Source organism: Puma concolor, chromosome E4 (genome assembly GCF_028749965.1).
Source record: "Puma concolor isolate L17-30 chromosome E4, mPumCon1.1.hap2, whole genome shotgun sequence".
Taxonomy (NCBI): domain Eukaryota; kingdom Metazoa; phylum Chordata; class Mammalia; order Carnivora; family Felidae; genus Puma; species Puma concolor.
The window spans coordinates 5912044-5939330 of record NC_141683.1 but is presented as its reverse complement, the minus strand read 5'-3'; the positions used below and the strand labels follow the sequence as shown (position 1 = coordinate 5939330).

Sequence of the window (27287 nt, the reverse complement as noted above, 5' to 3'; positions counted from 1 at the left end):
TTTTGGCCCGCCCCACACAGCAGCCACGCCACCCGGGACTGGACCACACCCTCTCGCGGCCGCGGCCCGCCTCGCACCCGAGCACACGCTGCCCGGGACCGAGCTCCAGCCCCTCCACCCTCGCCGCCTCGGGCTCTGAGCGCGCGCGCGCGCGCGCAGCGCACACACACACGCACTGCCCGGCGACTCGAGCGCCTTTCCCACACCCGCAGGCTTCGCTGACTTCGCACCCGCTGCTTTCTGGAGGCTCTTTGGTCCTCCTTCTCGTCTATTCCCGCCCCTGCCCTCCTCACCCCGGCACTCGCGAACCAGCCCAGGCTGCAAAGCTCCCCGCGCTTCCCGCTCCCACTTGGGGCCGCTGGACAGCGCCTGGCTCTTCCAGCCAGCCGTCCGCTTCCGCCGCCACCGGCAACACGCACCCACCCCACCGTCACCCCGTGCTTTCCCCCCGGCCCTAGTCCATTCTCTCCACACCCTCCCGAGGCGGCCCACACGATTCTCCACCTAGGGGCCTTCCCCTGGCCACACCTACCTGCCTGCCTGTCTGCCTCCCGGGAGCCATACAGCCCAGCCGTCTGCTGGCCAGCCGGCGGCGCGGACCCCTCCCTTCTGGGGGCCTGGCTCACGAGTCCAAGCCGGGAAGGTGGCTGCAGGGAGCAGTGAGCGGAAGCCCTAGACCCCCAGGCCATCCAGCCGGGCGCCACAGCGCATCTCCTGGCTCGGGGAGGCCGCCGGCCGGCCACTCCGCCCCAGCGTTCCTCCCGGATCCAAGACCGCCCTCCTGCCTCCCAACCTGTCAAGGCACCGAGCCGGACCCCTAGGGAGAGGCGCCTGCCAGCGCGCTCAGGCCTTTGCTCTCTTGGCCCGAGACGCACTCAGAGGCGCAGGCGGCGCTACCTGGCCTCTAACTCCGACAGACGCCGGCGCCAGCGCAAACACACACCCACCCACACACACACACACACACACACACACACACACACACACACAAAGACACACAGCCCACCCGCCCCGCCCCCCGCCCCCGCCCCCAGCCCCCGGCCCCATGGCTCCACACACGAGAGGTCCGTTCCCCACCCCGTCCTCCAGGACACACACTGCACGCGCGAGAAAACCATCCGCCAAACGGACTCTGGCTCGGGGCTGGGAGTAGCTGAAGGCAAGGTCCCTCGCCTGCCTGCACCTGCCACAGATGGCTCCGGCTGTTTGGGGTTCGGGCGCTGGCCGGGCTGGGTCCGGCTCCTGGCTGCCTCTGCGGACACGGGCAGGCTGTGGAGGCGGCCCTGGACGAGGGACAAAGCACGGGATGAGCCCAGTCCGCCTCCGTGCCTTCCTCTGCCCGGACGTCCGTGCCGCGCCGCGCCGCGCCCCAGGGGCTGGCTCTCCGCGTGCCTGGAGCCTGTCTTGCAGACCGCCCGCCTCCTGCTCCCACGGAGCAGACGCTCACGCTCACGCTCACGCTCACGCTCACTACTGGCGGGGACCGGCAACGGAGGCGGCCGGCGCCGCTGGGGAAGCCCTCTGTGGACCACGTCCGTGGGTGCATGGGTGGTTCAGTGGTAGAATTCTCGCCTGCCACGCGGGAGGCCCGGGTTCGATTCCCGGCCCATGCAACGCGCCATCCCCTTTTGGCCCCGCAGCGCCAACTGCGCGCTACGCTTCCTCTCTCCCACCTTCAGAGCACCTGGCCAAAGCCACCTCTGCTCCTCTCTGGGGGCCCGCCCACGCCCCATCCCGTCCCCGCCCCTGCCGCACAACCCCTTCCTCCTCCCTGGCTCGCTCGCCCTGGGGACAGAACTCCGCCCGCCCGGGAGCCAAGGGCCCATCCGCGCCCGCCCACACACCTGCCTTGCCCTTCTTCTCTTTAACGACGCTCGCCTCGCTCCAGTCTCCCGATTCACTGCAAGGAACGCATCCACGCACCAACTCGCGCTGCCACCCGCACGCTCCTCCCCTTCCCTCGCACCGCCGCCCCTCCCACCAGCCCCCCCTCCCCGACACACACACACACACACACACACACACGCACGCTCTGGCTCACTCTACCCACACTCCAGAAATCCTCCCCTTTTGCACAACCGGCAGAAACCAAGCTGCCACGCCTAGGTGCGCTATACAGCCCATCGTCCGCGAGGGTCGCTCACAGACTCCAGGTGGCACCGGCACCCGCACCCGCAAGACCCCAGCGTGCCTAACGTCATGGTCGCGCAGGCCCTTGATTCTCTGCGACCCGCTTCGCCGCCGCGCTACCGTGCCAACGCGGCTTCCTCTTCCACCGCTAGAGCCACCCACGGCACCAAAGTCCACCACCGTCCTCCATCCCTCTCCCACCCCGACCTCCACCCCTCCACCCCTCCACACACACCCACACGCACACACACACGCAAAAGCAAGGACTCCGAGGAAACTTCCCGTGGGCACGGGAAGCACCCGGAGACCCACGGCCGCCGCGGCTCCTCCGCACCGCTGCAGGGGGCTTGTGCGGTTGAAGCGAGTGTGCCCCGGCAGGTGTGCGCGGCGCACCGGCTGACCGCTTGGCCTCGAGAGGGGACACCTCTGATCACAGAACAAATCCCCGGCGGACAGGGGTGTCCAAGTTGGGGCGGGAAGGAGACTGAGGTGTGCGATGGACCTTGGGAGGCATCCGCAGAAGAGGACGGATACAGACAGGGGTGGACAGAGGGACGGACGGCGCCTATCATGGCGAGGCACAGGGCGAGGCGGGATGGGAAACTGTGAAAAGTGCAACTGGGAAAAGTGTGCGTGAGTGGGAGGGGTGGTGGAGGACGCCGCTCATCGGGGGTGTGGGGTGGGGCGCGGAGGTGGCGAAAGGGACCACTGGGTAACACGCCGGCCCCTTTGCCCAAGGATGGAAGGGACCGACGTGTCCTGCAATTGGAATGACGAGTTGGCGACAAGTGCGCCCAGTCCCCCGGGGTGCCTCGACCGGCACCCACCTGCCTGGCTGCTGGGTTGTCTTCCCCCGTGGCTCCCACGGCACCTCACCCCTGTCTCACCTCCAGTGCCCCGGGGGGGGGGGGGGTGGTCCGGGCCGTGCCCGGATGCCTCTTCCCTCCTCCACCTCCCGGGCACAGCGGTCGGACTCTGCGCTCGCATCGGCGCCCAAGACCGGCGTGCCCCTGGGGTCCGCTCTCCGTCGCCGGGGAGAGACGCAGCCAGCCAGGTCGTGGCGCTCCCGCCCCGCGTGGGGCAGGGAAGCCGCCCGAGAGGTTCCAGGCCCGAGGGGGGCTGCTCGGCCAGGTGACGGGACTCAGGGCTGCGCGTGACTCACCTGACCCACGCGCCTGGCACCGCCACCGCGGGCACCTCAGGAGGGAGGACAGGATGGCTCGTCAGCGTGGCCAGCTAGGAGCGCCACCGGAGGGGGCGGTGGGGGTCCGAGCACACTCGGGGGGCAGGGGCGCCTGCGCACACTGGTGGTCCCGGCGGGGGACAGAGGCCGCCCCGGCCACTCGCGTCTCGGGCTGTGGAAGCCAAGGTGCCAGGCGAGCGCGTGCACGGGGCGGGGGACGTGGGGGGGGGGGTGGAAGTGCGAAGGGGAGAGGCGATGCCGAGGGCCTCCGGTGGGCCAGTCAGGCCAAAAGGCTCGGACGGGCCGAGGTGGCAGGGCGAGACTTGGGGCTGCCCGTCGGGGCGTGGCAGGTGGCCTTGTGTGCACCCGTCCATCGTGGCGGCGGGGCCCGCGACAAGCTAGCCAGCTCTGGCCGGGCGTGCTGGCGTGGGCTAAAAGGGGGTGGTGCGGGTGCACTGGGGACGGGACGGTGGGGGGCTCGGCTCGGCCGGCCGGGAGGGGAGGCCCCGGAGGGCCAGAGGAAGAAGAAAGGCTTCCCTGACCGGGAATCGAACCCGGGCCGCGGCGGTGAGAGCGCCGAATCCTAACCACTAGACCACCAGGGAGCGACAGGCTGCGCGCCTGGCCTGCACCCCCTGGACCCAGCGCCTCCATTCCACCCACGCGGCTGCGCTTGGGCCCCGAGGCCCCTGCCTCTGCACGTCCAGCCGCCCGCGGGCCCCACGCAGTCCACCCGGCCCGCTGGCAGCACCCGCAAAACGCTGCGCGCCGGCCGCCCTCGCACCCGCACGCCGCCTGGGGCCACGTGCCCAGCGCCCAGCGCCCAGCGGGCCGGCTCGCCGTCCCCCACTGCCAGCGCCCGGCGGGTCTGGCCAGGAGGGCCCCGGAGCGGCGCAAAAGGTCGGGCGGCTGCGTTGGCCGGGAATCGAACCCGGGTCAACTGCTTGGAAGGCAGCTATGCTCACCACTATACCACCAACGCTGCACGGCCCGGGCCGGCCGGACGCGGCCGGCCCAGGGTGCGCTCCGGCGCCTTCTCGCCTTGGCGCTCGCTCGCCGCTGCTGCTGCCGCCGCCGCCCGGCGCAGCCCTGCCCCGACGTCCCGCCCGGCCGCAGCTCTGCCCGGCCACCACGGGCTCCGGCCACCACGGGCTCCGGCCGCCCGGCGCCCCAGCCTCGCCCCTCCGACTCAGCTGCGCCGGCCGGTCGCCGGGCACGCCCGCCCGCCCTGCGCCCCGCGCCCCGCGCCCCGCGCCCGGCGCCCACCGCCGCCCGCCTCTGGAGGGCGCTCTGGCCGCCTGGCCGCTCTCGGGCCCTCGGAGGCCGGCTGGGGAGCCCCGCCACGTCCCCGGCCCGGCGTCTTCCGCGTCCTCCGCGGCCCGCAGCTAGCGGCCCGGCCCGGCCCGGCGCGGGAAGGAGCAGAGGGGGCGGGCGCAGGCCACACCACCTCCCGCATCCAGACGGGACCGGACCCATCTGCCTCCCACCCGAGCGACACCCACGGCGGCTGAGCGGCTGCGCGGCTGGGCGGCTGGGCGGCACGTCGCCGAGGAGCTCGCCGTGGCTGCCGCGGGGACCACACGAGGCCCCGGCTGCGCGGTGGCGACCCAGCGTCCGGCCTCGAGCCACGCAAAGGGCTGGGGCCGGTGGACGGTGGGCAGGCCGGGCACGCGCCGCCGGCCGGACGACGGACGGCCGAGAAGAAGCGCCCCTGCCCCTCGGGAGCAAGAGGCGGGACCCAGAGCTGCGCAGGCCACCAAAAAGGGCGTCTTGCCTCCCCGTCGGGGAATCGAACCCCGGTCTCCCGCGTGACAGGCGGGGATACTCACCACTATACTAACGAGGACGGCGGCGGCCGGCCACCCGGGCGCCCGACCCCTCTCCGGCTGCCTCCCCACGCCTGCCCCTGCCTGCCCTCGCTCGACGCCCTGCCCTGCACAGGCGCCCGCAACGGCACGGGCCACGCCCCAACCGACCCCAGCCCCGCTTCGGCCCCCTCTCCCGCACGGCAGCCCCCAGCCCCGACTCGGAGTCCGCCCGGACCCGGGGCCCACACACGGACCCGGACGGCGCTCAGTACTCCCAACGAGCGCTGCCTCTCTCTCGTCTGCCAGGCGGGCATCGCGCCGGGAGAAAAGGCCCCAGACGGCAAGCGGGGCTGCGAGGGCGAGGGCGAGGAAGGCGGGGTGGGGAGCAGGGCAAGGGGCGCCGACGCTGGACGGGGCCTGCAGGGAGCTGGGGGTGGGGGTGCGACAGCGACGGGAGCCGCGCTGGCGGCGGCGGCGGCGGCGGCGGCGGCGGCGGCGAGGCGGCTGGCCGTGCTCCTCCGGGGCAGCCGCGCGTGTCTCGCCCCTTGCGCACCCACACAGCCGCCAGCCGGGCGCCATGACGGCCAAGGACGCCAGCGTTAGCGCCGCGTCCCAGCCAGGCCAGCGGCGACGCGCCCACACCCGCCGTCAGGATGGCCGAGCGGTCTAAGGCGCTGCGTTCAGGTCGCAGTCTCCCCTGGAGGCGTGGGTTCGAATCCCACTCCTGACACGCCCACCTTTTGGCCCGCCCCACACAGCAGCCACGCCACCCGGGACTGGACCACACCCTCTCGCGGCCGCGGCCCGCCTCGCACCCGAGCACACGCTGCCCGGGACCGAGCTCCAGCCCCTCCACCCTCGCCGCCTCGGGCTCTGAGCGCGCGCGCGCGCGCGCGCACACACACACGCACTGCCCGGCGACTCGAGCGCCTTTCCCACACCCGCAGGCTTCGCTGACTTCGCACCCGCTGCTTTCTGGAGGCTCTTTGGTCCTCCTTCTCGTCTATTCCCGCCCCTGCCCTCCTCACCCCGGCACTCGCGAACCAGCCCAGGCTGCAAAGCTCCCCGCGCTTCCCGCTCCCACTTGGGGCCGCTGGACAGCGCCTGGCTCTTCCAGCCAGCCGTCCGCTTCCGCCGCCACCGGCAACACGCACCCACCCCACCGTCACCCCGTGCTTTCCCCCCGGCCCTAGTCCATTCTCTCCACACCCTCCCGAGGCGGCCCACACGATTCTCCACCTAGGGGCCTTCCCCTGGCCACACCTACCTGCCTGCCTGTCTGCCTCCCGGGAGCCATACAGCCCAGCCGTCTGCTGGCCAGCCGGCGGCGCGGACCCCTCCCTTCTGGGGGCCTGGCTCACGAGTCCAAGCCGGGAAGGTGGCTGCAGGGAGCAGTGAGCGGAAGCCCTAGACCCCCAGGCCATCCAGCCGGGCGCCACAGCGCATCTCCTGGCTCGGGGAGGCCGCCGGCCGGCCACTCCGCCCCAGCGTTCCTCCCGGATCCAAGACCGCCCTCCTGCCTCCCAACCTGTCAAGGCACCGAGCCGGACCCCTAGGGAGAGGCGCCTGCCAGCGCGCTCAGGCCTTTGCTCTCTTGGCCCGAGACGCACTCAGAGGCGCAGGCGGCGCTACCTGGCCTCTAACTCCGACAGACGCCGGCGCCAGCGCAAACACACACCCACCCACACACACACACACACACACACACACACACACACACACACAAAGACACACAGCCCACCCGCCCCGCCCCCCGCCCCCGCCCCCAGCCCCCGGCCCCATGGCTCCACACACGAGAGGTCCGTTCCCCACCCCGTCCTCCAGGACACACACTGCACGCGCGAGAAAACCATCCGCCAAACGGACTCTGGCTCGGGGCTGGGAGTAGCTGAAGGCAAGGTCCCTCGCCTGCCTGCACCTGCCACAGATGGCTCCGGCTGTTTGGGGTTCGGGCGCTGGCCGGGCTGGGTCCGGCTCCTGGCTGCCTCTGCGGACACGGGCAGGCTGTGGAGGCGGCCCTGGACGAGGGACAAAGCACGGGATGAGCCCAGTCCGCCTCCGTGCCTTCCTCTGCCCGGACGTCCGTGCCGCGCCGCGCCGCGCCCCAGGGGCTGGCTCTCCGCGTGCCTGGAGCCTGTCTTGCAGACCGCCCGCCTCCTGCTCCCACGGAGCAGACGCTCACGCTCACGCTCACGCTCACGCTCACTACTGGCGGGGACCGGCAACGGAGGCGGCCGGCGCCGCTGGGGAAGCCCTCTGTGGACCACGTCCGTGGGTGCATGGGTGGTTCAGTGGTAGAATTCTCGCCTGCCACGCGGGAGGCCCGGGTTCGATTCCCGGCCCATGCAACGCGCCATCCCCTTTTGGCCCCGCAGCGCCAACTGCGCGCTACGCTTCCTCTCTCCCACCTTCAGAGCACCTGGCCAAAGCCACCTCTGCTCCTCTCTGGGGGCCCGCCCACGCCCCATCCCGTCCCCGCCCCTGCCGCACAACCCCTTCCTCCTCCCTGGCTCGCTCGCCCTGGGGACAGAACTCCGCCCGCCCGGGAGCCAAGGGCCCATCCGCGCCCGCCCACACACCTGCCTTGCCCTTCTTCTCTTTAACGACGCTCGCCTCGCTCCAGTCTCCCGATTCACTGCAAGGAACGCATCCACGCACCAACTCGCGCTGCCACCCGCACGCTCCTCCCCTTCCCTCGCACCGCCGCCCCTCCCACCAGCCCCCCCTCCCCGACACACACACACACACACACACACACACGCACGCTCTGGCTCACTCTACCCACACTCCAGAAATCCTCCCCTTTTGCACAACCGGCAGAAACCAAGCTGCCACGCCTAGGTGCGCTATACAGCCCATCGTCCGCGAGGGTCGCTCACAGACTCCAGGTGGCACCGGCACCCGCACCCGCAAGACCCCAGCGTGCCTAACGTCATGGTCGCGCAGGCCCTTGATTCTCTGCGACCCGCTTCGCCGCCGCGCTACCGTGCCAACGCGGCTTCCTCTTCCACCGCTAGAGCCACCCACGGCACCAAAGTCCACCACCGTCCTCCATCCCTCTCCCACCCCGACCTCCACCCCTCCACCCCTCCACACACACCCACACGCACACACACACGCAAAAGCAAGGACTCCGAGGAAACTTCCCGTGGGCACGGGAAGCACCCGGAGACCCACGGCCGCCGCGGCTCCTCCGCACCGCTGCAGGGGGCTTGTGCGGTTGAAGCGAGTGTGCCCCGGCAGGTGTGCGCGGCGCACCGGCTGACCGCTTGGCCTCGAGAGGGGACACCTCTGATCACAGAACAAATCCCCGGCGGACAGGGGTGTCCAAGTTGGGGCGGGAAGGAGACTGAGGTGTGCGATGGACCTTGGGAGGCATCCGCAGAAGAGGACGGATACAGACAGGGGTGGACAGAGGGACGGACGGCGCCTATCATGGCGAGGCACAGGGCGAGGCGGGATGGGAAACTGTGAAAAGTGCAACTGGGAAAAGTGTGCGTGAGTGGGAGGGGTGGTGGAGGACGCCGCTCATCGGGGGTGTGGGGTGGGGCGCGGAGGTGGCGAAAGGGACCACTGGGTAACACGCCGGCCCCTTTGCCCAAGGATGGAAGGGACCGACGTGTCCTGCAATTGGAATGACGAGTTGGCGACAAGTGCGCCCAGTCCCCCGGGGTGCCTCGACCGGCACCCACCTGCCTGGCTGCTGGGTTGTCTTCCCCCGTGGCTCCCACGGCACCTCACCCCTGTCTCACCTCCAGTGCCCCGGGGGGGGGGGGGGGTGGTCCGGGCCGTGCCCGGATGCCTCTTCCCTCCTCCACCTCCCGGGCACAGCGGTCGGACTCTGCGCTCGCATCGGCGCCCAAGACCGGCGTGCCCCTGGGGTCCGCTCTCCGTCGCCGGGGAGAGACGCAGCCAGCCAGGTCGTGGCGCTCCCGCCCCGCGTGGGGCAGGGAAGCCGCCCGAGAGGTTCCAGGCCCGAGGGGGGCTGCTCGGCCAGGTGACGGGACTCAGGGCTGCGCGTGACTCACCTGACCCACGCGCCTGGCACCGCCACCGCGGGCACCTCAGGAGGGAGGACAGGATGGCTCGTCAGCGTGGCCAGCTAGGAGCGCCACCGGAGGGGGCGGTGGGGGTCCGAGCACACTCGGGGGGCAGGGGCGCCTGCGCACACTGGTGGTCCCGGCGGGGGACAGAGGCCGCCCCGGCCACTCGCGTCTCGGGCTGTGGAAGCCAAGGTGCCAGGCGAGCGCGTGCACGGGGCGGGGGACGTGGGGGGGGGGGTGGAAGTGCGAAGGGGAGAGGCGATGCCGAGGGCCTCCGGTGGGCCAGTCAGGCCAAAAGGCTCGGACGGGCCGAGGTGGCAGGGCGAGACTTGGGGCTGCCCGTCGGGGCGTGGCAGGTGGCCTTGTGTGCACCCGTCCATCGTGGCGGCGGGGCCCGCGACAAGCTAGCCAGCTCTGGCCGGGCGTGCTGGCGTGGGCTAAAAGGGGGTGGTGCGGGTGCACTGGGGACGGGACGGTGGGGGGCTCGGCTCGGCCGGCCGGGAGGGGAGGCCCCGGAGGGCCAGAGGAAGAAGAAAGGCTTCCCTGACCGGGAATCGAACCCGGGCCGCGGCGGTGAGAGCGCCGAATCCTAACCACTAGACCACCAGGGAGCGACAGGCTGCGCGCCTGGCCTGCACCCCCTGGACCCAGCGCCTCCATTCCACCCACGCGGCTGCGCTTGGGCCCCGAGGCCCCTGCCTCTGCACGTCCAGCCGCCCGCCGGCCCCACGCAGTCCACCCGGCCCGCTGGCAGCACCCGCAAAACGCTGCGCGCCGGCCGCCCTCGCACCCGCACGCCGCCTGGGGCCACGTGCCCAGCGCCCAGCGCCCAGCGGGCCGGCTCGCCGTCCCCCACTGCCAGCGCCCGGCGGGTCTGGCCAGGAGGGCCCCGGAGCGGCGCAAAAGGTCGGGCGGCTGCGTTGGCCGGGAATCGAACCCGGGTCAACTGCTTGGAAGGCAGCTATGCTCACCACTATACCACCAACGCTGTACGGCCCGGGCCGGCCGGACGCGGCCGGCCCAGGGTGCGCTCCGGCGCCTTCTCGCCTTGGCGCTCGCTCGCCGCTGCTGCTGCCGCCGCCGCCCGGCGCAGCCCTGCCCCGACGTCCCGCCCGGCCGCAGCTCTGCCCGGCCACCACGGGCTCCGGCCACCACGGGCTCCGGCCGCCCGGCGCCCCAGCCTCGCCCCTCCGACTCAGCTGCGCCGGCCGGTCGCCGGGTACGCCCGCCCGCCCTGCGCCCCGCGCCCCGCGCCCCGCGCCCGGCGCCCACCGCCGCCCGCCTCTGGAGGGCGCTCTGGCCGCCTGGCCGCTCTCGGGCCCTCGGAGGCCGGCTGGGGAGCCCCGCCACGTCCCCGGCCCGGCGTCTTCCGCGTCCTCCGCGGCCCGCAGCTAGCGGCCCGGCCCGGCCCGGCCCGGCCCGGCGCGGGAAGGAGCAGAGGGGGCGGGCGCAGGCCACACCACCTCCCGCATCCAGACGGGACCGGACCCATCTGCCTCCCACCCGAGCGACACCCACGGCGCCTGCGCGGCTGGGCGGCTGGGCGGCACGTCGCCGAGGAGCTCGCCGTGGCTGCCGCGGGGACCACACGAGGCCCCGGCTGCGCGGTGGCGACCCAGCGTCCGGCCTCGAGCCACGCAAAGGGCTGGGGCCGGTGGACGGTGGGCAGGCCGGGCACGCGCCGCCGGCCGGACGACGGACGGCCGAGAAGAAGCGCCCCTGCCCCTCGGGAGCAAGAGGCGGGACCCAGAGCTGCGCAGGCCACCAAAAAGGGCGTCTTGCCTCCCCGTCGGGGAATCGAACCCCGGTCTCCCGCGTGACAGGCGGGGATACTCACCACTATACTAACGAGGACGGCGGCGGCCGGCCACCCGGGCGCCCGACCCCTCTCCGGCTGCCTCCCCACGCCTGCCCCTGCCTGCCCTCGCTCGACGCCCTGCCCTGCACAGGCGCCCGGCACGGCACGGGCCACGCCCCACCCGACCCCAGCCCCGCTTCGGTCCCCTCTCCCGCACGGCAGCCCCCAGCCCCGACTCGGAGTCCGCCCGGACCCGGGGCCCACACACGGACCCGGACGGCGCTCAGTACTCCCAACGAGCGCTGCCTCTCTCTCGTCTGCCAGGCGGGCATCGCGCCGGGAGAAAAGGCCCCAGACGGCAAGCGGGGCTTCGAGGGCGAGGGCGAGGAAGGCGGGGTGGGGAGCAGGGCAAGGGGCGCCGACGCTGGACGGGGCCTGCAGGGAGCTGGGGGTGGGGGTGCGACAGCGACGGGAGCCGCGCTGGCGGCGGCGGCGGCGGCGGCGGCGGCGGCGGCGGCGGCGGCGAGGCGGCTGGCCGTGCTCCTCCGGGGCAGCCGCGCGTGTCTCGCCCCTTGCGCACCCACACAGCCGCCAGCCGGGCGCCATGACGGCCAAGGACGCCAGCGTTAGCGCCGCGTCCCAGCCAGGCCAGCGGCGACGCGCCCACACCCGCCGTCAGGATGGCCGAGCGGTCTAAGGCGCTGCGTTCAGGTCGCAGTCTCCCCTGGAGGCGTGGGTTCGAATCCCACTCCTGACACGCCCACCTTTTGGCCCGCCCCACACAGCAGCCACGCCACCCGGGACTGGACCACACCCTCTCGCGGCCGCGGCCCGCCTCGCACCCGAGCACACGCTGCCCGGGACCGAGCTCCAGCCCCTCCACCCTCGCCGCCTCGGGCTCTGAGCGCGCGCGCGCGCGCGCACACACACACGCACTGCCCGGCGACTCGAGCGCCTTTCCCACACCCGCAGGCTTCGCTGACTTCGCACCCGCTGCTTTCTGGAGGCTCTTTGGTCCTCCTTCTCGTCTATTCCCGCCCCTGCCCTCCTCACCCCGGCACTCGCGAACCAGCCCAGGCTGCAAAGCTCCCCGCGCTTCCCGCTCCCACTTGGGGCCGCTGGACAGCGCCTGGCTCTTCCAGCCAGCCGTCCGCTTCCGCCGCCACCGGCAACACGCACCCACCCCACCGTCACCCCGTGCTTTCCCCCCGGCCCTAGTCCATTCTCTCCACACCCTCCCGAGGCGGCCCACACGATTCTCCACCTAGGGGCCTTCCCCTGGCCACACCTACCTGCCTGCCTGTCTGCCTCCCGGGAGCCATACAGCCCAGCCGTCTGCTGGCCAGCCGGCGGCGCGGACCCCTCCCTTCTGGGGGCCTGGCTCACGAGTCCAAGCCGGGAAGGTGGCTGCAGGGAGCAGTGAGCGGAAACCCTAGACCCCCAGGCCATCCAGCCGGGCGCCACAGCGCATCTCCTGGCTCGGGGAGGCCGCCGGCCGGCCACTCCGCCCCAGCGTTCCTCCCGGATCCAAGACCGCCCTCCTGCCTCCCAACCTGTCAAGGCACCGAGCCGGACCCCTAGGGAGAGGCGCCTGCCAGCGCGCTCAGGCCTTTGCTCTCTTGGCCCGAGACGCACTCAGAGGCGCAGGCGGCGCTACCTGGCCTCTAACTCCGACAGACGCCGGCGCCAGCGCAAACACACACCCACCCACACACACACACACACACACACACACACACACACACACACAAAGACACACAGCCCACCCGCCCCGCCCCCCGCCCCCGCCCCCAGCCCCCGGCCCCATGGCTCCACACACGAGAGGTCCGTTCCCCACCCCGTCCTCCAGGACACACACTGCACGCGCGAGAAAACCATCCGCCAAACGGACTCTGGCTCGGGGCTGGGAGTAGCTGAAGGCAAGGTCCCTCGCCTGCCTGCACCTGCCACAGATGGCTCCGGCTGTTTGGGGTTCGGGCGCTGGCCGGGCTGGGTCCGGCTCCTGGCTGCCTCTGCGGACACGGGCAGGCTGTGGAGGCGGCCCTGGACGAGGGACAAAGCACGGGATGAGCCCAGTCCGCCTCCGTGCCTTCCTCTGCCCGGACGTCCGTGCCGCGCCGCGCCGCGCCCCAGGGGCTGGCTCTCCGCGTGCCTGGAGCCTGTCTTGCAGACCGCCCGCCTCCTGCTCCCACGGAGCAGACGCTCACGCTCACGCTCACGCTCACTACTGGCGGGGACCGGCAACGGAGGCGGCCGGCGCCGCTGGGGAAGCCCTCTGTGGACCACGTCCGTGGGTGCATGGGTGGTTCAGTGGTAGAATTCTCGCCTGCCACGCGGGAGGCCCGGGTTCGATTCCCGGCCCATGCAACGCGCCATCCCCTTTTGGCCCCGCAGCGCCAACTGCGCGCTACGCTTCCTCTCTCCCACCTTCAGAGCACCTGGCCAAAGCCACCTCTGCTCCTCTCTGGGGGCCCGCCCACGCCCCATCCCGTCCCCGCCCCTGCCGCACAACCCCTTCCTCCTCCCTGGCTCGCTCGCCCTGGGGACAGAACTCCGCCCGCCCGGGAGCCAAGGGCCCATCCGCGCCCGCCCACACACCTGCCTTGCCCTTCTTCTCTTTAACGACGCTCGCCTCGCTCCAGTCTCCCGATTCACTGCAAGGAACGCATCCACGCACCAACTCGCGCTGCCACCCGCACGCTCCTCCCCTTCCCTCGCACCGCCGCCCCTCCCACCAGCCCCCCCTCCCCGACACACACACACACACACACACACACACACGCACGCTCTGGCTCACTCTACCCACACTCCAGAAATCCTCCCCTTTTGCACAACCGGCAGAAACCAAGCTGCCACGCCTAGGTGCGCTATACAGCCCATCGTCCGCGAGGGTCGCTCACAGACTCCAGGTGGCACCGGCACCCGCACCCGCAAGACCCCAGCGTGCCTAACGTCATGGTCGCGCAGGCCCTTGATTCTCTGCGACCCGCTTCGCCGCCGCGCTACCGTGCCAACGCGGCTTCCTCTTCCACCGCTAGAGCCACCCACGGCACCAAAGTCCACCACCGTCCTCCATCCCTCTCCCACCCCGACCTCCACCCCTCCACCCCTCCACACACACCCACACGCACACACACACGCAAAAGCAAGGACTCCGAGGAAACTTCCCGTGGGCACGGGAAGCACCCGGAGACCCACGGCCGCCGCGGCTCCTCCGCACCGCTGCAGGGGGCTTGTGCGGTTGAAGCGAGTGTGCCCCGGCAGGTGTGCGCGGCGCACCGGCTGACCGCTTGGCCTCGAGAGGGGACACCTCTGATCACAGAACAAATCCCCGGCGGACAGGGGTGTCCAAGTTGGGGCGGGAAGGAGACTGAGGTGTGCGATGGACCTTGGGAGGCATCCGCAGAAGAGGACGGATACAGACAGGGGTGGACAGAGGGACGGACGGCGCCTATCATGGCGAGGCACAGGGCGAGGCGGGATGGGAAACTGTGAAAAGTGCAACTGGGAAAAGTGTGCGTGAGTGGGAGGGGTGGTGGAGGACGCCGCTCATCGGGGGTGTGGGGTGGGGCGCGGAGGTGGCGAAAGGGACCACTGGGTAACACGCCGGCCCCTTTGCCCAAGGATGGAAGGGACCGACGTGTCCTGCAATTGGAATGACGAGTTGGCGACAAGTGCGCCCAGTCCCCCGGGGTGCCTCGACCGGCACCCACCTGCCTGGCTGCTGGGTTGTCTTCCCCCGTGGCTCCCACGGCACCTCACCCCTGTCTCACCTCCAGTGCCCCGGGGGGGGGGGGTGGTCCGGGCCGTGCCCGGATGCCTCTTCCCTCCTCCACCTCCCGGGCACAGCGGTCGGACTCTGCGCTCGCATCGGCGCCCAAGACCGGCGTGCCCCTGGGGTCCGCTCTCCGTCGCCGGGGAGAGACGCAGCCAGCCAGGTCGTGGCGCTCCCGCCCCGCGTGGGGCAGGGAAGCCGCCCGAGAGGTTCCAGGCCCGAGGGGGGCTGCTCGGCCAGGTGACGGGACTCAGGGCTGCGCGTGACTCACCTGACCCACGCGCCTGGCACCGCCACCGCGGGCACCTCAGGAGGGAGGACAGGATGGCTCGTCAGCGTGGCCAGCTAGGAGCGCCACCGGAGGGGGCGGTGGGGGTCCGAGCACACTCGGGGGGCAGGGGCGCCTGCGCACACTGGTGGTCCCGGCGGGGGACAGAGGCCGCCCCGGCCACTCGCGTCTCGGGCTGTGGAAGCCAAGGTGCCAGGCGAGCGCGTGCACGGGGCGGGGGACGTGGGGGGGGGGGGGGAAGTGCGAAGGGGAGAGGCGATGCCGAGGGCCTCCGGTGGGCCAGTCAGGCCAAAAGGCTCGGACGGGCCGAGGTGGCAGGGCGAGACTTGGGGCTGCCCGTCGGGGCGTGGCAGGTGGCCTTGTGTGCACCCGTCCATCGTGGCGGCGGGGCCCGCGACAAGCTAGCCAGCTCTGGCCGGGCGTGCTGGCGTGGGCTAAAAGGGGGTGGTGCGGGTGCACTGGGGACGGGACGGTGGGGGGCTCGGCTCGGCCGGCCGGGAGGGGAGGCCCCGGAGGGCCAGAGGAAGAAGAAAGGCTTCCCTGACCGGGAATCGAACCCGGGCCGCGGCGGTGAGAGCGCCGAATCCTAACCACTAGACCACCAGGGAGCGACAGGCTGCGCGCCTGGCCTGCACCCCCTGGACCCAGCGCCTCCATTCCACCCACGCGGCTGCGCTTGGGCCCCGAGGCCCCTGCCTCTGCACGTCCAGCCGCCCGCCGGCCCCACGCAGTCCACCCGGCCCGCTGGCAGCACCCGCAAAACGCTGCGCGCCGGCCGCCCTCGCACCCGCACGCCGCCTGGGGCCACGTGCCCAGCGCCCAGCGCCCAGCGGGCCGGCTCGCCGTCCCCCACTGCCAGCGCCCGGCGGGTCTGGCCAGGAGGGCCCCGGAGCGGCGCAAAAGGTCGGGCGGCTGCGTTGGCCGGGAATCGAACCCGGGTCAACTGCTTGGAAGGCAGCTATGCTCACCACTATACCACCAACGCTGCACGGCCCGGGCCGGCCGGACGCGGCCGGCCCAGGGTGCGCTCCGGCGCCTTCTCGCCTTGGCGCTCGCTCGCCGCTGCTGCTGCCGCCGCCGCCCGGCGCAGCCCTGCCCCGACGTCCCGCCCGGCCGCAGCTCTGCCCGGCCACCACGGGCTCCGGCCACCACGGGCTCCGGCCGCCCGGCGCCCCAGCCTCGCCCCTCCGACTCAGCTGCGCCGGCCGGTCGCCGGGTACGCCCGCCCGCCCTGCGCCCCGCGCCCCGCGCCCCGCGCCCGGCGCCCACCGCCGCCCGCCTCTGGAGGGCGCTCTGGCCGCCTGGCCGCTCTCGGGCCCTCGGAGGCCGGCTGGGGAGCCCCGCCACGTCCCCGGCCCGGCGTCTTCCGCGTCCTCCGCGGCCCGCAGCTAGCGGCCCGGCCCGGCCCGGCCCGGCCCGGCGCGGGAAGGAGCAGAGGGGGCGGGCGCAGGCCACACCACCTCCCGCATCCAGACGGGACCGGACCCATCTGCCTCCCACCCGAGCGACACCCACGGCGCCTGCGCGGCTGGGCGGCTGGGCGGCACGTCGCCGAGGAGCTCGCCGTGGCTGCCGCGGGGACCACACGAGGCCCCGGCTGCGCGGTGGCGACCCAGCGTCCGGCCTCGAGCCACGCAAAGGGCTGGGGCCGGTGGACGGTGGGCAGGCCGGGCACGCGCCGCCGGCCGGACGACGGACGGCCGAGAAGAAGCGCCCCTGCCCCTCGGGAGCAAGAGGCGGGACCCAGAGCTGCGCAGGCCACCAAAAAGGGCGTCTTGCCTCCCCGTCGGGGAATCGAACCCCGGTCTCCCGCGTGACAGGCGGGGATACTCACCACTATACTAACGAGGACGGCGGCGGCCGGCCACCCGGGCGCCCGACCCCTCTCCGGCTGCCTCCCCACGCCTGCCCCTGCCTGCCCTCGCTCGACGCCCTGCCCTGCACAGGCGCCCGGCACGGCACGGGCCACGCCCCAACCGACCCCAGCCCCGCTTCGGCCCCCTCTCCCGCACGGCAGCCCCCAGCCCCGACTCGGAGTCCGCCCGGACCCGGGGCCCACACACGGACCCGGACGGCGCTCAGTACTCCCAACGAGCGCTGCCTCTCTCTCGTCTGCCAGGCGGGCATCGCGCCGGGAGAAAAGGCCCCAGACGGCAAGCGGGGCTGCGAGGGCGAGGGCGAGGAAGGCGGGGTGGGGAGCAGGGCAAGGGGCGCCGACGCTGGACGGGGCCTGCAGGGAGCTGGGGGTGGGGGTGCGACAGCGACGGGAGCCGCGCTGGCGGCGGCGGCGGCGGCGGCGGCGGCGGCGGCGGCGAGGCGGCTGGCCGCGCGTGTCTCGCCCCTTGCGCACCCACACAGCCGCCAGCCGGGCGCCATGACGGCCAAGGACGCCAGCGTTAGCGCCGCGTCCCAGCCAGGCCAGCGGCGACGCGCCCACACCCGCCGTCAGGATGGCCGAGCGGTCTAAGGCGCTGCGTTCAGGTCGCAGTCTCCCCTGGAGGCGTGGGTTCGAATCCCACTCCTGACACGCCCACCTTTTGGCCCGCCCCACACAGCAGCCACGCCACCCGGGCCTGGACCACACCCTCTCGCGGCCGCGGCCCGCCTCGCACCCGAGCACACGCTGCCCGGGACCGAGCTCCAGCCCCTCCACCCTCGCCGCCTCGGGCTCTGAGCGCGCGCGCGCGCGCACACACACACGCACTGCCCGGCGACTCGAGCGCCTTTCCCACACCCGCAGGCTTCGCTGACTTCGCACCCGCTGCTTTCTGGAGGCTCTTTGGTCCTCCTTCTCGTCTATTCCCGCCCCTGCCCTCCTCACCCCGGCACTCGCGAACCAGCCCAGGCTGCAAAGCTCCCCGCGCTTCCCGCTCCCACTTGGGGCCGCTGGACAGCGCCTGGCTCTTCCAGCCAGCCGTCCGCTTCCGCCGCCACCGGCAACACGCACCCACCCCACCGTCACCCCGTGCTTTCCCCCCGGCCCTAGTCCATTCTCTCCACACCCTCCCGAGGCGGCCCACACGATTCTCCACCTAGGGGCCTTCCCCTGGCCACACCTACCTGCCTGCCTGTCTGCCTCCCGGGAGCCATACAGCCCAGCCGTCTGCTGGCCAGCCGGCGGCGCGGACCCCTCCCTTCTGGGGGCCTGGCTCACGAGTCCAAGCCGGGAAGGTGGCTGCAGGGAGCAGTGAGCGGAAGCCCTAGACCCCCAGGCCATCCAGCCGGGCGCCACAGCGCATCTCCTGGCTCGGGGAGGCCGCCGGCCGGCCACTCCGCCCCAGCGTTCCTCCCGGATCCAAGACCGCCCTCCTGCCTCCCAACCTGTCAAGGCACCGAGCCGGACCCCTAGGGAGAGGCGCCTGCCAGCGCGCTCAGGCCTTTGCTCTCTTGGCCCGAGACGCACTCAGAGGCGCAGGCGGCGCTACCTGGCCTCTAACTCCGACAGACGCCGGCGCCAGCGCAAACACACACCCACCCACACACACACACACACACACACACACACACACACACACAAAGACACACAGCCCACCCGCCCCGCCCCCCGCCCCCGCCCCCAGCCCCCGGCCCCATGGCTCCACACACGAGAGGTCCGTTCCCCACCCCGTCCTCCAGGACACACACTGCACGCGCGAGAAAACCATCCGCCAAACGGACTCTGGCTCGGGGCTGGGAGTAGCTGAAGGCAAGGTCCCTCGCCTGCCTGCACCTGCCACAGATGGCTCCGGCTGTTTGGGGTTCGGGCGCTGGCCGGGCTGGGTCCGGCTCCTGGCTGCCTCTGCGGACACGGGCAGGCTGTGGAGGCGGCCCTGGACGAGGGACAAAGCACGGGATGAGCCCAGTCCGCCTCCGTGCCTTCCTCTGCCCGGACGTCCGTGCCGCGCCGCGCCGCGCCCCAGGGGCTGGCTCTCCGCGTGCCTGGAGCCTGTCTTGCAGACCGCCCGCCTCCTGCTCCCACGGAGCAGACGCTCACGCTCACGCTCACGCTCACGCTCACTACTGGCGGGGACCGGCAACGGAGGCGGCCGGCGCCGCTGGGGAAGCCCTCTGTGGACCACGTCCGTGGGTGCATGGGTGGTTCAGTGGTAGAATTCTCGCCTGCCACGCGGGAGGCCCGGGTTCGATTCCCGGCCCATGCAACGCGCCATCCCCTTTTGGCCCCGCAGCGCCAACTGCGCGCTACGCTTCCTCTCTCCCACCTTCAGAGCACCTGGCCAAAGCCACCTCTGCTCCTCTCTGGGGGCCCGCCCACGCCCCATCCCGTCCCCGCCCCTGCCGCACAACCCCTTCCTCCTCCCTGGCTCGCTCGCCCTGGGGACAGAACTCCGCCCGCCCGGGAGCCAAGGGCCCATCCGCGCCCGCCCACACACCTGCCTTGCCCTTCTTCTCTTTAACGACGCTCGCCTCGCTCCAGTCTCCCGATTCACTGCAAGGAACGCATCCACGCACCAACTCGCGCTGCCACCCGCACGCTCCTCCCCTTCCCTCGCACCGCCGCCCCTCCCACCAGCCCCCCCTCCCCGACACACACACACACACACACACACACACGCACGCTCTGGCTCACTCTACCCACACTCCAGAAATCCTCCCCTTTTGCACAACCGGCAGAAACCAAGCTGCCACGCCTAGGTGCGCTATACAGCCCATCGTCCGCGAGGGTCGCTCACAGACTCCAGGTGGCACCGGCACCCGCACCCGCAAGACCCCAGCGTGCCTAACGTCATGGTCGCGCAGGCCCTTGATTCTCTGCGACCCGCTTCGCCGCCGCGCTACCGTGCCAACGCGGCTTCCTCTTCCACCGCTAGAGCCACCCACGGCACCAAAGTCCACCACCGTCCTCCATCCCTCTCCCACCCCGACCTCCACCCCTCCACCCCTCCACACACACCCACACGCACACACACACGCAAAAGCAAGGACTCCGAGGAAACTTCCCGTGGGCACGGGAAGCACCCGGAGACCCACGGCCGCCGCGGCTCCTCCGCACCGCTGCAGGGGGCTTGTGCGGTTGAAGCGAGTGTGCCCCGGCAGGTGTGCGCGGCGCACCGGCTGACCGCTTGGCCTCGAGAGGGGACACCTCTGATCACAGAACAAATCCCCGGCGGACAGGGGTGTCCAAGTTGGGGCGGGAAGGAGACTGAGGTGTGCGATGGACCTTGGGAGGCATCCGCAGAAGAGGACGGATACAGACAGGGGTGGACAGAGGGACGGACGGCGCCTATCATGGCGAGGCACAGGGCGAGGCGGGATGGGAAACTGTGAAAAGTGCAACTGGGAAAAGTGTGCGTGAGTGGGAGGGGTGGTGGAGGACGCCGCTCATCGGGGGTGTGGGGTGGGGCGCGGAGGTGGCGAAAGGGACCACTGGGTAACACGCCGGCCCCTTTGCCCAAGGATGGAAGGGACCGACGTGTCCTGCAATTGGAATGACGAGTTGGCGACAAGTGCGCCCAGTCCCCCGGGGTGCCTCGACCGCCACCCACCTGCCTGGCTGCTGGGTTGTCTTCCCCCGTGGCTCCCACGGCACCTCACCCCTGTCTCACCTCCAGTGCCCCGGGGGGGGGGGGGTGGTCCGGGCCGTGCCCGGATGCCTCTTCCCTCCTCCACCTCCCGGGCACAGCGGTCGGACTCTGCGCTCGCATCGGCGCCCAAGACCGGCGTGCCCCTGGGGTCCGCTCTCCGTCGCCGGGGAGAGACGCAGCCAGCCAGGTCGTGGCGCTCCCGCCCCGCGTGGGGCAGGGAAGCCGCCCGAGAGGTTCCAGGCCCGAGGGGGGCTGCTCGGCCAGGTGACGGGACTCAGGGCTGCGCGTGGCTCACCTGACCCACGCGCCCGGCACCGCCACCGCGGGCACCTCAGGAGGGAGGACAGGATGGCTCGTCAGCGTGGCCAGCTAGGAGCGCCACCGGAGGGGGCGGTGGGGGTCCGAGCACACTCGGGGGGCAGGGGCGCCTGCGCACACTGGTGGTCCCGGCGGGGGACAGAGGCCGCCCCGGCCACTCGCGTCTCGGGCTGTGGAAGCCAAGGTGCCAGGCGAGCGCGTGCACGGGGCGGGGGACGTGGGGGGGGGGGGGAAGTGCGAAGGGGAGAGGCGATGCCGAGGGCCTCCGGTGGGCCAGCCAGGCCAAAAGGCTCGGACGGGCCGAGGTGGCAGGGCGAGACTTGGGGCTGCCCGTCGGGGCGTGGCAGGTGGCCTTGTGTGCACCCGTCCATCGTGGCGGCGGGGCCCGCGACAAGCTAGCCAGCTCTGGCCGGGCGTGCTGGCGTGGGCTAAAAGGGGGTGGTGCGGGTGCACTGGGGACGGGACGGTGGGGGGCTCGGCTCGGCCGGCCGGGAGGGGAGGCCCCGGAGGGCCAGAGGAAGAAGAAAGGCTTCCCTGACCGGGAATCGAACCCGGGCCGCGGCGGTGAGAGCGCCGAATCCTAACCACTAGACCACCAGGGAGCGACAGGCTGCGCGCCTGGCCTGCACCCCCTGGACCCAGCGCCTCCATTCCACCCACGCGGCTGCGCTTGGGCCCCGAGGCCCCTGCCTCTGCACGTCCAGCCGCCCGCGGGCCCCACGCAGTCCACCCGGCCCGCTGGCAGCACCCGCAAAACGCTGCGCGCCGGCCGCCCTCGCACCCGCACGCCGCCTGGGGCCACGTGCCCAGCGCCCAGCGCCCAGCGGGCCGGCTCGCCGTCCCCCACTGCCAGCGCCCGGCGGGTCTGGCCAGGAGGGCCCCGGAGCGGCGCAAAAGGTCGGGCGGCTGCGTTGGCCGGGAATCGAACCCGGGTCAACTGCTTGGAAGGCAGCTATGCTCACCACTATACCACCAACGCTGTACGGCCCGGGCCGGCCGGACGCGGCCGGCCCAGGGTGCGCTCCGGCGCCTTCTCGCCTTGGCGCTCGCTCGCCGCTGCTGCTGCCGCCGCCGCCCGGCGCAGCCCTGCCCCGACGTCCCGCCCGGCCGCAGCTCTGCCCGGCCACCACGGGCTCCGGCCACCACGGGCTCCGGCCGCCCGGCGCCCCAGCCTCGCCCCTCCGACTCAGCTGCGCCGGCCGGTCGCCGGGTACGCCCGCCCGCCCTGCGCCCCGCGCCCCGCGCCCCGCGCCCGGCGCCCACCGCCGCCCGCCTCTGGAGGGCGCTCTGGCCGCCTGGCCGCTCTCGGGCCCTCGGAGGCCGGCTGGGGAGCCCCGCCACGTCCCCGGCCCGGCGTCTTCCGCGTCCTCCGCGGCCCGCAGCTAGCGGCCCGGCCCGGCCCGGCCCGGCCCGGCGCGGGAAGGAGCAGAGGGGGCGGGCGCAGGCCACACCACCTCCCGCATCCAGACGGGACCGGACCCATCTGCCTCCCACCCGAGCGACACCCACGGCGCCTGCGCGGCTGGGCGGCTGGGCGGCACGTCGCCGAGGAGCTCGCCGTGGCTGCCGCGGGGACCACACGAGGCCCCGGCTGCGCGGTGGCGACCCAGCGTCCGGCCTCGAGCCACGCAAAGGGCTGGGGCCGGTGGACGGTGGGCAGGCCGGGCACGCGCCGCCGGCCGGACGACGGACGGCCGAGAAGAAGCGCCCCTGCCCCTCGGGAGCAAGAGGCGGGACCCAGAGCTGCGCAGGCCACCAAAAAGGGCGTCTTGCCTCCCCGTCGGGGAATCGAACCCCGGTCTCCCGCGTGACAGGCGGGGATACTCACCACTATACTAACGAGGACGGCGGCGGCCGGCCACCCGGGCGCCCGACCCCTCTCCGGCTGCCTCCCCACGCCTGCCCCTGCCTGCCCTCGCTCGACGCCCTGCCCTGCACAGGCGCCCGGCACGGCACGGGCCACGCCCCACCCGACCCCAGCCCCGCTTCGGTCCCCTCTCCCGCACGGCAGCCCCCAGCCCCGACTCGGAGTCCGCCCGGACCCGGGGCCCACACACGGACCCGGACGGCGCTCAGTACTCCCAACGAGCGCTGCCTCTCTCTCGTCTGCCAGGCGGGCATCGCGCCGGGAGAAAAGGCCCCAGACGGCAAGCGGGGCTTCGAGGGCGAGGGCGAGGAAGGCGGGGTGGGGAGCAGGGCAAGGGGCGCCGACGCTGGACGGGGCCTGCAGGGAGCTGGGGGTGGGGGTGCGACAGCGACGGGAGCCGCGCTGGCGGCGGCGGCGGCGGCGGCGGCGGCGGCGGCGGCGGCGAGGCGGCTGGCCGTGCTCCTCCGGGGCAGCCGCGCGTGTCTCGCCCCTTGCGCACCCACACAGCCGCCAGCCGGGCGCCATGACGGCCAAGGACGCCAGCGTTAGCGCCGCGTCCCAGCCAGGCCAGCGGCGACGCGCCCACACCCGCCGTCAGGATGGCCGAGCGGTCTAAGGCGCTGCGTTCAGGTCGCAGTCTCCCCTGGAGGCGTGGGTTCGAATCCCACTCCTGACACGCCCACCTTTTGGCCCGCCCCACACAGCAGCCACGCCACCCGGGACTGGACCACACCCTCTCGCGGCCGCGGCCCGCCTCGCACCCGAGCACACGCTGCCCGGGACCGAGCTCCAGCCCCTCCACCCTCGCCGCCTCGGGCTCTGAGCGCGCGCGCGCGCGCGCGCGCACACACACACGCACTGCCCGGCGACTCGAGCGCCTTTCCCACACCCGCAGGCTTCGCTGACTTCGCACCCGCTGCTTTCTGGAGGCTCTTTGGTCCTCCTTCTCGTCTATTCCCGCCCCTGCCCTCCTCACCCCGGCACTCGCGAACCAGCCCAGGCTGCAAAGCTCCCCGCGCTTCCCGCTCCCACTTGGGGCCGCTGGACAGCGCCTGGCTCTTCCAGCCAGCCGTCCGCTTCCGCCGCCACCGGCAACACGCACCCACCCCACCGTCACCCCGTGCTTTCCCCCCGGCCCTAGTCCATTCTCTCCACACCCTCCCGAGGCGGCCCACACGATTCTCCACCTAGGGGCCTTCCCCTGGCCACACCTACCTGCCTGCCTGTCTGCCTCCCGGGAGCCATACAGCCCAGCCGTCTGCTGGCCAGCCGGCGGCGCGGACCCCTCCCTTCTGGGGGCCTGGCTCACGAGTCCAAGCCGGGAAGGTGGCTGCAGGGAGCAGTGAGCGGAAGCCCTAGACCCCCAGGCCATCCAGCCGGGCGCCACAGCGCATCTCCTGGCTCGGGGAGGCCGCCGGCCGGCCACTCCGCCCCAGCGTTCCTCCCGGATCCAAGACCGCCCTCCTGCCTCCCAACCTGTCAAGGCACCGAGCCGGACCCCTAGGGAGAGGCGCCTGCCAGCGCGCTCAGGCCTTTGCTCTCTTGGCCCGAGACGCACTCAGAGGCGCAGGCGGCGCTACCTGGCCTCTAACTCCGACAGACGCCGGCGCCAGCGCAAACACACACCCACCCACACACACACACACACACACACACACACACACACACACACACAAAGACACACAGCCCACCCGCCCCGCCCCCCGCCCCCGCCCCCAGCCCCCGGCCCCATGGCTCCACACACGAGAGGTCCGTTCCCCACCCCGTCCTCCAGGACACACACTGCACGCGCGAGAAAACCATCCGCCAAACGGACTCTGGCTCGGGGCTGGGAGTAGCTGAAGGCAAGGTCCCTCGCCTGCCTGCACCTGCCACAGATGGCTCCGGCTGTTTGGGGTTCGGGCGCTGGCCGGGCTGGGTCCGGCTCCTGGCTGCCTCTGCGGACACGGGCAGGCTGTGGAGGCGGCCCTGGACGAGGGACAAAGCACGGGATGAGCCCAGTCCGCCTCCGTGCCTTCCTCTGCCCGGACGTCCGTGCCGCGCCGCGCCGCGCCCCAGGGGCTGGCTCTCCGCGTGCCTGGAGCCTGTCTTGCAGACCGCCCGCCTCCTGCTCCCACGGAGCAGACGCTCACGCTCACGCTCACGCTCACGCTCACTACTGGCGGGGACCGGCAACGGAGGCGGCCGGCGCCGCTGGGGAAGCCCTCTGTGGACCACGTCCGTGGGTGCATGGGTGGTTCAGTGGTAGAATTCTCGCCTGCCACGCGGGAGGCCCGGGTTCGATTCCCGGCCCATGCAACGCGCCATCCCCTTTTGGCCCCGCAGCGCCAACTGCGCGCTACGCTTCCTCTCTCCCACCTTCAGAGCACCTGGCCAAAGCCACCTCTGCTCCTCTCTGGGGGCCCGCCCACGCCCCATCCCGTCCCCGCCCCTGCCGCACAACCCCTTCCTCCTCCCTGGCTCGCTCGCCCTGGGGACAGAACTCCGCCCGCCCGGGAGCCAAGGGCCCATCCGCGCCCGCCCACACACCTGCCTTGCCCTTCTTCTCTTTAACGACGCTCGCCTCGCTCCAGTCTCCCGATTCACTGCAAGGAACGCATCCACGCACCAACTCGCGCTGCCACCCGCACGCTCCTCCCCTTCCCTCGCACCGCCGCCCCTCCCACCAGCCCCCCCTCCCCGACACACACACACACACACACACACACACGCACGCTCTGGCTCACTCTACCCACACTCCAGAAATCCTCCCCTTTTGCACAACCGGCAGAAACCAAGCTGCCACGCCTAGGTGCGCTATACAGCCCATCGTCCGCGAGGGTCGCTCACAGACTCCAGGTGGCACCGGCACCCGCACCCGCAAGACCCCAGCGTGCCTAACGTCATGGTCGCGCAGGCCCTTGATTCTCTGCGACCCGCTTCGCCGCCGCGCTACCGTGCCAACGCGGCTTCCTCTTCCACCGCTAGAGCCACCCACGGCACCAAAGTCCACCACCGTCCTCCATCCCTCTCCCACCCCGACCTCCACCCCTCCACCCCTCCACACACACCCACACGCACACACACACGCAAAAGCAAGGACTCCGAGGAAACTTCCCGTGGGCATGGGAAGCACCCGGAGACCCACGGCCGCCGCGGCTCCTCCGCACCGCTGCAGGGGGCTTGTGCGGTTGAAGCGAGTGTGCCCCGGCAGGTGTGCGCGGCGCACCGGCTGACCGCTTGGCCTCGAGAGGGGACACCTCTGATCACAGAACAAATCCCCGGCGGACAGGGGTGTCCAAGTTGGGGCGGAAAGGAGACTGAGGTGTGCGATGGACCTTGGGAGGCATCCGCAGAAGAGGACGGATACAGACAGGGGTGGACAGAGGGACGGACGGCGCCTATCATGGCGAGGCACAGGGCGAGGCGGGATGGGAAACTGTGAAAAGTGCAACTGGGAAAAGTGTGCGTGAGTGGGAGGGGTGGTGGAGGACGCCGCTCATCGGGGGTGTGGGGTGGGGCGCGGAGGTGGCGAAAGGGACCACTGGGTAACACGCCGGCCCCTTTGCCCAAGGATGGAAGGGACCGACGTGTCCTGCAATTGGAATGACGAGTTGGCGACAAGTGCGCCCAGTCCCCCGGGGTGCCTCGACCGCCACCCACCTGCCTGGCTGCTGGGTTGTCTTCCCCCGTGGCTCCCACGGCACCTCACCCCTGTCTCACCTCCAGTGCCCCGGGGGGGGGGGGTGGTCCGGGCCGTGCCCGGATGCCTCTTCCCTCCTCCACCTCCCGGGCACAGCGGTCGGACTCTGCGCTCGCATCGGCGCCCAAGACCGGCGTGCCCCTGGGGTCCGCTCTCCGTCGCCGGGGAGAGACGCAGCCAGCCAGGTCGTGGCGCTCCCGCCCCGCGTGGGGCAGGGAAGCCGCCCGAGAGGTTCCAGGCCCGAGGGGGGCTGCTCGGCCAGGTGACGGGACTCAGGGCTGCGCGTGACTCACCTGACCCACGCGCCTGGCACCGCCACCGCGGGCACCTCAGGAGGGAGGACAGGATGGCTCGTCAGCGTGGCCAGCTAGGAGCGCCACCGGAGGGGGCGGTGGGGGTCCGAGCACACTCGGGGGGCAGGGGCGCCTGCGCACACTGGTGGTCCCGGCGGGGGACAGAGGCCGCCCCGGCCACTCGCGTCTCGGGCTGTGGAAGCCAAGGTGCCAGGCGAGCGCGTGCACGGGGCGGGGGACGTGGGGGGGGGGGGGAAGTGCGAAGGGGAGAGGCGATGCCGAGGGCCTCCGGTGGGCCAGTCAGGCCAAAAGGCTCGGACGGGCCGAGGTGGCAGGGCGAGACTTGGGGCTGCCCGTCGGGGCGTGGCAGGTGGCCTTGTGTGCACCCGTCCATCGTGGCGGCGGGGCCCGCGACAAGCTAGCCAGCTCTGGCCGGGCGTGCTGGCGTGGGCTAAAAGGGGGTGGTGCGGGTGCACTGGGGACGGGACGGTGGGGGGCTCGGCTCGGCCGGCCGGGAGGGGAGGCCCCGGAGGGCCAGAGGAAGAAGAAAGGCTTCCCTGACCGGGAATCGAACCCGGG

At 72.6% G+C, this 27287-nt stretch overlaps 22 non-coding genes across 22 annotated transcripts in view; 9 read left to right on the top strand and 13 right to left on the bottom strand.

Moving 5' to 3' along the window:
* Positions 1 to 1542: 1542 nt before the first annotated feature.
* Positions 1543 to 1613, top strand: TRNAG-GCC (transfer RNA glycine (anticodon GCC)). The gene has a single exon. It is a non-coding gene; the product is annotated as a tRNA-Gly (tRNA).
* A 2233-nt stretch (positions 1614 to 3846) lies between these two features.
* TRNAE-CUC (transfer RNA glutamic acid (anticodon CUC)) lies at positions 3847 to 3918 on the bottom strand. The gene has a single exon. It is a non-coding gene; the product is annotated as a tRNA-Glu (tRNA).
* A 305-nt stretch (positions 3919 to 4223) lies between these two features.
* Positions 4224 to 4295, bottom strand: TRNAG-UCC (transfer RNA glycine (anticodon UCC)). The gene has a single exon. It is a non-coding gene; the product is annotated as a tRNA-Gly (tRNA).
* A 792-nt stretch (positions 4296 to 5087) lies between these two features.
* TRNAD-GUC (transfer RNA aspartic acid (anticodon GUC)) lies at positions 5088 to 5159 on the bottom strand. The gene has a single exon. It is a non-coding gene; the product is annotated as a tRNA-Asp (tRNA).
* Positions 5160 to 5768: 609 nt separating this feature from the next.
* TRNAL-CAG (transfer RNA leucine (anticodon CAG)) lies at positions 5769 to 5851 on the top strand. The gene has a single exon. It is a non-coding gene; the product is annotated as a tRNA-Leu (tRNA).
* Positions 5852 to 7398: 1547 nt separating this feature from the next.
* Positions 7399 to 7469, top strand: TRNAG-GCC (transfer RNA glycine (anticodon GCC)). The gene has a single exon. It is a non-coding gene; the product is annotated as a tRNA-Gly (tRNA).
* Positions 7470 to 9703: 2234 nt separating this feature from the next.
* On the bottom strand, positions 9704 to 9775 carry TRNAE-CUC (transfer RNA glutamic acid (anticodon CUC)). Its single transcript has one exon. It is a non-coding gene; the product is annotated as a tRNA-Glu (tRNA).
* Positions 9776 to 10080: 305 nt separating this feature from the next.
* TRNAG-UCC (transfer RNA glycine (anticodon UCC)) lies at positions 10081 to 10152 on the bottom strand. The gene has a single exon. It is a non-coding gene; the product is annotated as a tRNA-Gly (tRNA).
* Positions 10153 to 10946: 794 nt separating this feature from the next.
* On the bottom strand, positions 10947 to 11018 carry TRNAD-GUC (transfer RNA aspartic acid (anticodon GUC)). Its single transcript has one exon. It is a non-coding gene; the product is annotated as a tRNA-Asp (tRNA).
* Positions 11019 to 11636: 618 nt separating this feature from the next.
* On the top strand, positions 11637 to 11719 carry TRNAL-CAG (transfer RNA leucine (anticodon CAG)). The gene has a single exon. It is a non-coding gene; the product is annotated as a tRNA-Leu (tRNA).
* A 1539-nt stretch (positions 11720 to 13258) lies between these two features.
* Positions 13259 to 13329, top strand: TRNAG-GCC (transfer RNA glycine (anticodon GCC)). The gene has a single exon. It is a non-coding gene; the product is annotated as a tRNA-Gly (tRNA).
* A 2233-nt stretch (positions 13330 to 15562) lies between these two features.
* TRNAE-CUC (transfer RNA glutamic acid (anticodon CUC)) lies at positions 15563 to 15634 on the bottom strand. The gene has a single exon. It is a non-coding gene; the product is annotated as a tRNA-Glu (tRNA).
* Positions 15635 to 15939: 305 nt separating this feature from the next.
* Positions 15940 to 16011, bottom strand: TRNAG-UCC (transfer RNA glycine (anticodon UCC)). The gene has a single exon. It is a non-coding gene; the product is annotated as a tRNA-Gly (tRNA).
* A 794-nt stretch (positions 16012 to 16805) lies between these two features.
* Positions 16806 to 16877, bottom strand: TRNAD-GUC (transfer RNA aspartic acid (anticodon GUC)). The gene has a single exon. It is a non-coding gene; the product is annotated as a tRNA-Asp (tRNA).
* A 593-nt stretch (positions 16878 to 17470) lies between these two features.
* Positions 17471 to 17553, top strand: TRNAL-CAG (transfer RNA leucine (anticodon CAG)). Its single transcript has one exon. It is a non-coding gene; the product is annotated as a tRNA-Leu (tRNA).
* A 1541-nt stretch (positions 17554 to 19094) lies between these two features.
* Positions 19095 to 19165, top strand: TRNAG-GCC (transfer RNA glycine (anticodon GCC)). The gene has a single exon. It is a non-coding gene; the product is annotated as a tRNA-Gly (tRNA).
* Positions 19166 to 21396: 2231 nt separating this feature from the next.
* Positions 21397 to 21468, bottom strand: TRNAE-CUC (transfer RNA glutamic acid (anticodon CUC)). The gene has a single exon. It is a non-coding gene; the product is annotated as a tRNA-Glu (tRNA).
* Positions 21469 to 21773: 305 nt separating this feature from the next.
* Positions 21774 to 21845, bottom strand: TRNAG-UCC (transfer RNA glycine (anticodon UCC)). Its single transcript has one exon. It is a non-coding gene; the product is annotated as a tRNA-Gly (tRNA).
* Positions 21846 to 22639: 794 nt separating this feature from the next.
* On the bottom strand, positions 22640 to 22711 carry TRNAD-GUC (transfer RNA aspartic acid (anticodon GUC)). Its single transcript has one exon. It is a non-coding gene; the product is annotated as a tRNA-Asp (tRNA).
* Positions 22712 to 23326: 615 nt separating this feature from the next.
* Positions 23327 to 23409, top strand: TRNAL-CAG (transfer RNA leucine (anticodon CAG)). Its single transcript has one exon. It is a non-coding gene; the product is annotated as a tRNA-Leu (tRNA).
* Positions 23410 to 24960: 1551 nt separating this feature from the next.
* TRNAG-GCC (transfer RNA glycine (anticodon GCC)) lies at positions 24961 to 25031 on the top strand. The gene has a single exon. It is a non-coding gene; the product is annotated as a tRNA-Gly (tRNA).
* Positions 25032 to 27261: 2230 nt separating this feature from the next.
* The window catches only part of TRNAE-CUC (transfer RNA glutamic acid (anticodon CUC)), a 72-nt gene continuing 46 nt past the window's right edge, over positions 27262 to 27287 (bottom strand). The window contains exon 1 of the tRNA in view: positions 27262 to 27287. This exon is cut by the window's right edge and continues 46 nt beyond it. This is a non-coding gene — a tRNA (tRNA-Glu).